We start from the raw sequence: 10,404 nt of genomic DNA on the forward strand, positions 1-10,404 counted from the left end.
TTTTGATGGATTCCAATATCCAAGGAGAGATTTTAGATGAGTCTCATACTAGTCATTATTCCTTACATCCAGTTACGTCGAAGATGTACAAGGATTTGAGAATCTTGTATTGGTGGTCGAGAATGAAGAGAGTTGTGGTGGATTATGTGGCCAAGTGTTTGACTTGTCAGCAGGTAAAGGCTGAACATCAAAGGTCAGCAGGGTTGCTGTAGCCTTTAGGGATTCCAGAGTGGAAGTGGGAGGATATCACCATGGATTTCGTGGTTGGATTACCAAAGACTATGGGACAGTATGATTTGGTGTGGGTGATTGTGGATAGGTACACCAAATCAGCCCACGTTTTTCCTGTTAAGACAACTTATACAATGGAGCAATATGATGAATTGTATGTGAAGGAACTTGTGCAATTACATGCGGCTCCGAGGTCGGTAGTATCCGATAAGGACCCCACCTTCACCTCCAAGTTTTGGACGAGCCTAAAAAAGTCTATGGGTACATAGTTTCGATTTAGTGTCGCCTATCATCCTCAGACAGATAAAAAATCTAAGAGGACGATTCAGATATTGGAGGATATGTTGTGAGCCTGCGTGCTGGATTTTGGGGGATCTTTGAGTAAGTATCTTCCTTTGATTGAGTTTTCATACAATAACAGTTATCAGGCGACTATCGGAGTGGCTTCGTATGAGATGTTGTATGGGAGGAAGTGCAGATATCACCTCTCCGTTGAGATGAGATGGGTGAGAGGAGGTTTTTCAGAGGACCAATGAGGTGATTTAGAAGATTAGAGCTCGAATGCTCGCCTCCCACAGTCGCAGAAGAGTTACTTGGACTTGAGACGTAGGAGCGTAGAGTTTCAAGTCAGCGATCACGTGTTTCTTAGAGTTTCTCCCTTCAGTGGGGTGAAATGATTTGGAGTGAGGGGCAAGTTAAGCCCTAGGTTTGTTGGCCCCTTTGAGATTCTGGAATGGGTTGGAGAGGTAGCCTACAGATTGGCAATGCCTCGAGCTCTATCAGGGGTTCACAATGTATTTCATGTCTCCATGCTCCAGAAGCAGGTATCACACTCTACGCACGTGCTGAGTTATGAGAACCTGGAGCTGGATCAAGATCTATCCTATGAGGAGAAGTCGGTTCAAATTCTAGACTGAAAGGATATAGTCTTGCAGGACAATAGCATCGCCTTAGTGAAAGTGTTGTGGAGGAACAAAAAGGTGGAAGAGGGGACTTGGGAGCTTGAGATTGATATGCAGGATCGATATCCCGAGTTATTCAGGTAAATTTCGAGGACAAAATTTCTGTAAGGAGGGGATACTTATAGCGTCCCAAATTCGCTAATAACGCTTAGGGCCTTGATTAGCGTGCCGAGAGGGCAATAATTTATTTAATTATGCTAATATGCAAATTTAATTATTCTGTGATTAGAAATGCATGTTTAGGTGAATTAAATATGCATGTGGGCCCAATTTGGTTATTAGGGGCTTATTTGTAATTTTAGCCCATTGAGGGAATCAATGTAATATATTTGTATGTTGTGCTTGATACCACAAGAGTGTGGTGATATGTTAGTGAAATGTGATCCGAGACTGACCTTGGGAGAAGATTAGCTAAATAGTCACAACAGGGTCAAATACCCGGCTCGGGAGGAGCTTAGGGGTATTTTGGGAACATTGTTGGTGTTCGGGATTTATTAGGTAGCAGGTAGTAATTTAGCGATTATTTGGGCATGTTGGGATTAAATGGGGATTTGTAGGACCACTCGAGGATTTAGGGGGACGTCGCGATTGATGGAATTGCCCTTGATGGCACTATTGGATTAAGATGGGCTAAAGGGGTATTTTAGACATTTTGGAGGTTGGGCGATAAGTTTGAACTTTGAAATTTGACAGTTGAGACTCTATAATCACTTTACAGAAAAACAAAATTATCATAGCTATCTCACTTTCTCTCTCTGAGTTTCCTTTCCCTCTCCTTGGTTCTTGGAAATTTGAGGAATTCTATAGGACTCTAGGCTAAGGAATTGGAGGATTGGACTTGTTAAGCTTGGGGATTAGCTCAAGATTGAACATATCTCAGAGGTAAGGGCCTAAACTTAATATTTTCTGTATAATTCTGCTGAGAATTGGAAGTTTGCATGGGAGTTGGGTTTTGATTTGGTTTTGAGTGTTTGGTAAGGGTGTGTAATTGTTTCTAAATTGTTGTGATGTTTAGGCTATGTGGATGAGGATTCTAGACTTTATTCTAGGTTTAAATGGTGTTGGAAGTGTGAATTATTGATCTAGGCTTGGTGAAAATGCAGTAGAAAGCTTGGTTTCTGGGTTTCAGTTGCTCGCGTCGCGACCCTATTCATCAGGTGTCGCTACATGTTTGAATATTGAGGCCTGGGGGCCTTGAAAATTCGTCCAGGTGCCGCAGTGTAGGGTATAGCATGCCGTAACCCATGTCCTTTAGCAGAGAGAGCTTTGCTCTCTCACTTAAGCATGTCATGGTCCTTAAGGGCTAGGCCGGGCTCAAATGGAAAATATTGGTTGTTTGAGGGTTTTAAGCTCGGGAACCGAAATGTTAAGGCTCGGGGAGGATTCTACTACCCAGTTTAGTAGAATTCAAGGTCCTAGTGGCTAGATTAATACTCTGAAGTTCTTATTTGGTTTAGGGATTGATGGATGGTTATTATGAATGCATTGTGACTAGGTTTTCAACAAAGCTCGGGTTAGAGGACTCTGCTCGAGATCGTCATACTCAATCAGCTCAGGACATAAGTAACAAAACTATTGTACCTGTTGAGTAGGGCATGGCCATATTGTTTATGTTTTAAGGCATGGCCCTATTGTTTATGTTTAATAAATGTGTGAAGATGTGTGAATTTTATGTTGTGTCATATTTATGAATGAACGGCGAAGGCCGAGAACGATAAAGGCCGAGAATGGAAAAGGTCGGGTACAACAAGGGGTTGGGATCGACATTGAGCACGTTGATTGTAGGCTGCTTGGGCGAGGCCCTCCAAGGGTGCTATATCCACCCGCTCGGTGAAGACCACGAACCCAGGGCCTTGTAAAGCACTTGGGACGGCGTAGGCCGCTATGTGTTTAGTGTGTTGACTGTTTGTGTTGTTATTATCATATTAGATTATGCTTTGTATGCGTTGGGTTTTTTGCTGGGCTTCGGCTCACAGGTGCTCTGTGGTGTAGGTAAGGGCAAGGGAAAGGTTGACCAAGCATGAGTTGGAGGGCGTGGAGCGACAGGTACATGTTCGGCCTACCTGGCTGCCACAACCATGGTTATTTTGGGAAATGTACTGTAATAATTTGCTTTTGTCACTTAGGTCGACCGTATTTATATTTTGAGTTGTACTACGTTTTCTAAAAAATATTTTGGGATCCCAACAGTATAACATTTTTTATGATTTCAATGAATGTCCAAATCTTTATAATTAATGTTGTTAAACGAGTTTTATTTCCATTTAGTCACACTTTTAACCTAAAACCTCAATTAGCGAGCTAATGTCACATTTATAAGTCACATGGTAACGACTCTAAGGTAGTAGGGCGTTACAGTGGTGTAGGTGTTAGTGGTGCTGGAGGAGTTGTGGTCAGATCCATTACATATCAGATGGGAGCAAGTAATACCCTGTCTTTGTACTACTTCGTACCGCCACTACCTGTCTGGTACGGATGTCATTAGCATGGTAGTAGAGATTTCACCACGTATTGATTGGGATGTACATTTCGTACATACATGTGTGTCACCTATCTGATGGATGTTTTCACCTTTCCAAGATGTATGTGCTTTAAGCCTCCTTACATTCTACTAAGTGTTGGAAGGTTGGCGGGATTGAGACTTGAAGTTGTATCTTTGTGTGTAGTCAATCATGATTACACGAAGTGTGGACCCTGCAAAATGTTAGGGCACACAGGCTTCCCAATAGTGGTGTTCTGCATACAGGTATCACGTAGCCAACATGGGAGCGGCACTGGCTTTGTGAGATGGTTGGGTCCCTAGACTCCGCGAGGCTCTGCGCGCTTGGTCTTCATGAGGCGGTTGTGCTTCTGGGTTCCGCAAGGCACCTGTGCACCTGGACTCTACAAGGCGTTGTGCTTGTGTACCTGGGCTCTGGGAGACGTTGTGCGCCTAGCTCCAGGAGGTGTTTGTTCTCTTGGGATCCGCAAGGCGCCTGTGCGCATGGGTTCTGTGAGGTGCTTATGCACCTGGGCTCCACGAGGCGATGTGTTCCTGGACTCCGCAAGGTGCTTGTGCACCTGGGCTCCACAAGGTACCTGTGCGCATGGGCTCTGGGAGGTTCTTGTGCACCTGGGCTACGCAAGGTGTTGTGCGCTTGGGCTACGTGAGGTGCTTGTGCACCTTGTCTCCATGAGAGGCTTGTGCGCGTTGGCCCTACAACGTGGGTGGGGTCACCCTCCTTGGCCTAGGGATGCGAATGGGGTCTCGCACCTTGGCCCCACGATGCAGCTGAGGTCTTGCAAGGTAGTCTCGCGCTTCGGCCCTCTTGGATTATGCGGCTGAGGTCTTGCAAGGTAGTCCCCACGATGTGTTGGAACACGCAATTATACATGTCCATACGGATGGCCCACGCGATGCATGCGTCACTGTCTAGGTTGTTGTAAGACAAGCGATGTAATGCATGTTGCATTGACTGTTGACCCTATACATTAGCCCAAAACACCTCCAACTGCCACCAAACATTTTGGGTACTTTTATATACTCTAAATAAAAACTTTGGACCCTAAAAGATAATTTTAAAATGTATACCAAAAAAGTCTACCTTCCAAATGCATCACAGGGCATGAGGCCACCACAGTGGCAAGGTCAGTAAAAGGGCGAGGCTGTCCAAATCTTAAACATTTCCAAGCCATCTGCCCCTCTAAAAAAGTGAGGTTAGGCCAAAAAAAATGTACTAAAAGGCAAGGCTGAAAAAGAAAGGTGTATAGTAGGCTACATTAGTGGCAAGACCTGTTAGCAAGCAAGTGCATCAAACCAAAACTGGTGATGCCCAACGACGAGGGACTAACCTCGACAATGGTGAACCTAACCTCAATGAGTTTTCTAACAACACCATCGAGCATAAGTGTGAGGCTCTACAATGATTAAGGGTTAACAAGGGTAAAAATGAACATCAAAAGGTGGCGAGGCCGTTCAACAAGGAAATAAGTGAGAAACTCCAACTCAACATATCTACAACTTAAGTTGGCAAGGTGGTCTCGGATCAACCAAGCGCCACCACCCTAACCCAGCGAAGTGGCCTAAGGGGAAAATAAGTGACGCCCAAAATTTTTGAATTCGGTGAAGCACCCACCTCACTAAAATCGACGACCCTTTGTAAGGCCCCCACCAAATTGCCTCACAAACACTCGGCGAGGCACCTGAAAAAAAATACAAAGAGGTCAAGTTTCATGTGACACTTAACAAGGTCACGCCGATGGAATGTTACATAAGTGGCAAGGTCATCCTAAATTGACCCTTTAAAGAGCTTCATCAAGGCTTTCTAATATTGGTCAATAGGTGAGGTGTGGCAAAGGTCTCCTGAATAACTAACGAGCCTAACTAAAGTTACAACATCCTGAAAGGCTAGGAAACGTAGTAAGGTAACCCACACAACAAAAGTGGTGATGCCATCCACACAACAAAAGTGTCCAGGCCATTAACACAGCAAAGGTGGCAAGACCATCTAACCACGAAAGTGACAGGGCCAAGTAAATCTACACCACAAAAGTAACTAGCTATACAAAACTAGCAAGGTCATCTCCCAAGTATCTACACCATTTCTCGCTTCAAATGGTGAGTCCATTTCTCGATTATCAAGCCCACCTCTCAAAATGGCGAGGTCATTTCCATCAAATGAGTGGCCAAAGAGTTGCGTCGTCACTCTAGATTAGACGACAATAATTGCTCTAACAATGCTTGAAATAAATGGACACGTTAAAAGGCGTATAAGACAAAGCCCTCTTAAGATACAATAGGAGATGCAAAGGAGTCTTCCTCTCAAATAGAGAATAATCATAGTCTTGAAGGACAAAAATGTCTATCAAAGGTTGTTCCCTAAAGCACACCTACCAAAGATCACCTCCTAAGGTGGTCTCTAGTAAGATCATCTCCTAAGGTGGTCACCAACAAAGATCACTTCTTAAAGCGATCACTCATCGATGAGCTAGTAAGATGTATCCTTAAAGGGGTTGTTCATCTATGAGTTATGAATAAGGTTGCCTCTTAAGGTGGTCACTCTAAAGGTCGCTTCTTAAAGCGATTGCTCATAATGATTCTGAACATTCCTTCTCAAAGGGACCGCTCATCTATGGGTCACCAAGAAGATCGCCTCTTAAGGTTGTCGACAACAAAGATCGCTTCTTAAAGCGATCGTTCATAATGAGTTGGCAAAATCTCTTCTTAAAAAGGTCATTCATCTATGAGTTATGAAGAAGATTATCTCTTAAAGTAATCGTCATAACGGTTGCTTCTTAACGCGATCGCTCATAATGAGCCAGTAATATCCCTCTTTAAAGGGACCACTCATCTATGGGTCGCTAAGAATATCTCCTCTTAAGGTGATCGCAATAAGGATCACTTCTTTAAGTGATCACTCATTAATGAGATATTAAGATCTCTTCTTAAAAGGGTCACTCATCTATGGGTCATCAAGAAGATCGCCTATTATGTTGAATGCTCATTTAAAAGGATAGCTTTTTAAAGTGATTGCTCATTTCAAGTCGGTAATATATCTTCTTAAAGGGACCATTCATCGATGAGTTGTGTAATAAGATCACATCTTAAGGTGGTTGCCAAATAAAATCACTCCCTATAGTAGCCGTAGTAAATACATATTACAAGATATTGTTTATTTTCACGTATTATCAAACAAACATGCACATTCCTAGAACATGCTCTTATGGAATTGACATAAACACAATGTAAAGTTATAAGAAACTTACATTACACAGCGGAACTGGAACAACTCCTTCCTTCATGTTCTCTAACCCTTGAATCCTGGTAGTAGCAGAGTATAATCAAGAACTTGAACTGCATCAGCAACACAATCTTCCTCACCAAGCCTTTCATCAACCTAGAACTAGTGTGGACTGGTTCTCAACACATGAGATGAAGAAATAGAGAAAAAAAGAAGACTAAATGGGAGGCTAAGAATGGATGCTTTAAGGAACTGTTCTTCTAAATTAAACTTACTTGTCTTGTTCCTCAGAACCTTGTCATTTCTATCTAGGATCTGAACTAGTCGCTCCTCATAAAATAAGTCTGTCTGTATCTCCAAATCCTCATAACCTAGCACATGGGTCGTGTCTAACACATACTTTCGAAGCATGGAGACCTGAAACACATCATGAACTCTTGATAATAATGGGGGCAAAGCCAATCTATAGGCTACCTGCCCGATCCTTTCTAGGATCTCAAAAGGTCCTAAAAACCTAGGGCTCAGCTTGCCCTTCCTCCCAAACCATTTTACTCCCCGTAGTGGTGAAACTCGTAGAAAGACGTGGTCCCCTACCTGGAACTTCACATTCCTACGCTTAGGGTCAACGTAGATTTTCTGTCTACTCAGCGAGGCGAGCATTCGAGCTCTGATCTTCTCAATAGCCTCATTATTCCTCAGGACCCATATACTTCCTCTCTTCCATTTCATCCCAATGAATGGGTGACCTACACTTCCTGTCATAGAACATCTTGTATGGAGCTACTGTAGATTGATAGTTTTTATTGTATGAAAACTCAATCAATGAAAGATACTTACTCTAGGATCGCTGAAAATCTAATACACATGCTCTAAGCATGTCCTCCAATATCTTAATCGTCCTTTCTGACTGCCCGTCTGTCTGAGGATGATAGGTTATACTGAACTTCATCTGAGTCCCCATAGCCTTCTGCAGGCTTCCCCAAAACTTAGAGGTAAAATAGGATCTCAGTTAGACACTATATATTTTGGAACCCCATGGAGATGTACAATCTCTCTCACGTACTGTATTGCATACTGGTCCACGGTATAGTTTGTCCACATTGGCAGAAAACGAGCCAACCTGGTATATCTGTCTACTATCACCCATATCAAATCATGTTGCCCCACTGCCCTGGGAAAGCCTGTAACGACCCAAAATCGCTAATAAGGCTTAAGGGCCTTGATTAGTGTGCCAGGAGGGCATTAGTGGAATAATTGTGATTAAATGAGTAATTATATGTTTATTAAAGTTTATATGATAATTAATGGTATTATGTGGTAATGTGATATGAAATAAATATGTGATATATGTGAGAACCACATTATTATGTGGACAAGTTCGCTGAGCACGACTCAAGACGATTCTAGGGTCAGATAGCGGGAAGAGTCACAACGGGGCTTAAGATATGACTTTGGATAAGTCGGGGGTACTTTTAGATAGCGGGTAGCGATTTGGATTATCGGGTCATGGAAATAAATATATGGAGATATATTTGAGGTTAGGATGTCTAGGCGGGAATATTGGGGGATTTTACCATTTTGGCCTCGGGGACGGTTCCGGCACCCCGAGCCTCGAAATTAACTTAACAGGTAAGTTAGACATAAGGAAGCTTTTAGAAGAAAAACACAAACCGACTAAGAGCTTTTGCCTCAGCTCTATTTTACGCTCAAGGGAAACAAAAGGAAAGGAAACACAGAAAACAGGGGAAACAAGCTGGAATTTCTGAGATTGGTGGTGAGGATTTGGAGGTTTAGCTCAGGAGTAAATCAAGAACTAAAACAGGGATTAAGGTAAGCATCTGGTCTTCTTTTCTGTGGTTGAATTCTGAGTTCTAGCTGGGTTTTGGTTAAGTGTTGAAACAAGTATGGTTTTGATGTTTTAAGGTAGAATTAAGAAGGAAATTTGGGAACTTAGCTTGGCTATGGCTTGGTGAAGTGATTCAACAGCAAAGGTAAGTTTCAACTCCTGGTTTAGAGGTTTTAAATTGAGTTTGAATGATTGGTTTAAGTGTTTATAGCTCTTGGGCTTCAGAAATTGGAAAGAGAATATTAGAGTGTGCTAGGTTGTGTTTTTTGTGGAATTATGATGTTTAGATCATGCTAAAGGAGTTGGGAATTAATTGGTTAGGAGTTGGGAAGCTTTGGGGTGGTTTAAAGTGAGGTTTCAGACTTAAAAATGGTGTAAATTCTGGGTTCGAAAGGGAGGGTCGCGGCTCTGTTCTAGAGCGCTGCGGCCCTAGCATGCAAAGGAGCCAAGGAGGCTCGGCCAAGGGAGAGCGCCGCGGCGCCCAAGGCAAGGGCCGCGGCGCGTGTGTGGTTCAGCATGGATGTTGGTTCTGTTTTGGGGAAGGGCCACGGCTAGGCTTCGGGGGCAGCAACCCTTTGCTGCACACATGAGTTTTTGAGGATTTTAGGCACAGGAAGGTGGTCTAGTGTGCTCGGGTTTGGTTTCACCACCGTACTTGGTGGAATTTGGAATCCCGGGAGTTAGTTTTGTAATTGGAAACCTATATTGGAGTATTAATGGAACCAAATACTTTGGTTGTGACTAGGTGATAAAGATTTAGGCTCGGGAGCGGATCGTGCTTGAGGCGTTGCTCGTAATTCAATAACTGCGCAGACTAAAGGTAAGAAAACTGCACCTGGTTGAATATATGTGACGGGACTAAGGGCTCCCTATTGTAAATTCTTGAAAAGATGGTATTATGCCATGCAAGCCATTTGGTTAACCAACGACCTAAGGGTGTCAAGGGTTACACCAGCACACAGGGCGCGGCTCGGCCACTGGTAGCCGAGGACAGCTTATTATGCACTGAGCTCGGTTTAAGCGGGCCGGAGTCAGTGGGTTAAACAGAGGGTGCGGCCTAAGTCGTCGGCCCTGAATATTATGTGATATAAATATTATATGTGGTATAATGTATCTTGAATTGGATTGTATATGCTGAATACCTGTTGAGGATTATCTGATGGGAATACATGCATGTTGAACTATTTGTCTGTTATTATTGTTTGAGTTGTTTATGATGTTTTCTTGCTGGGACATGGCTCACGGGTGCTACGTGGTGCAGGTAAAGGCAAGGGCAAATTAGATCAGCCCTGATTGGAGACCTCAGCGAGCTGAATGTACATAGCCAGGTGCTCGGCTGCCACGGTTGAGATCTAAGCAAGGACATGGAACCTAAAGACTGTCTGTTTTGCCTTAGTATGGCTAGTTGATATTCATGTATTTTTGGGAGTCTGTAAACTTGTTCTGACTTTGTTTTCATATGGGATCCCATGTTTACTACAGTTTAAATATATGAAATGAGTCTTTTGAGACCAAAACCTTTTTAACCTTAGCTTTGACATGTTTAGTGACACGTTTTCAAATTAATGACTTGGTTAGCAAGTCCTGCACCTTTATAAGTACACAGTGTAACGGTCTTGGCTATCCAGGGCGTTACAAAGCCTCC

Source organism: Humulus lupulus, chromosome 6 (genome assembly GCF_963169125.1).
Source record: "Humulus lupulus chromosome 6, drHumLupu1.1, whole genome shotgun sequence".
NCBI lineage: Eukaryota > Viridiplantae > Streptophyta > Magnoliopsida > Rosales > Cannabaceae > Humulus > Humulus lupulus.